Genomic DNA, 308 nt, shown 5'->3' with positions numbered 1-308 from the left:
CACACACACACACACACACGCACGCACGCACGCACGCACGCACGCACGCACGCACGCACACACACACACACACTCCTTTTCTCCTTTTGTATTACAACCGACCTCACTCAAAAGTGCCTTATAGCTGCTCCAGGAAACTGCCACAGGGCTCTACTCAGGTGGAGAATGTAGAGATCATACCATCTCAAGTCTAGATTCCGGGCACTGATTGCCAGTTAATTTGAATTTTTACTGATAATTTTTTTAAAGCCATCCCATTTTGTCCTGCACTGGGTTTTATTAAAACAACCCACACCCACACCCACACC

Source organism: Notothenia coriiceps, unplaced genomic scaffold (assembly GCF_000735185.1).
Source record: "Notothenia coriiceps isolate Sejong01 unplaced genomic scaffold, NC01 NC01_scaffold00037246, whole genome shotgun sequence".
NCBI classification, from domain to species: Eukaryota; Metazoa; Chordata; class Actinopteri; order Perciformes; family Nototheniidae; genus Notothenia; species Notothenia coriiceps.
The sequence above is the reverse complement of the archived record's forward strand: the minus strand, read 5'-3'. Positions refer to the sequence as shown.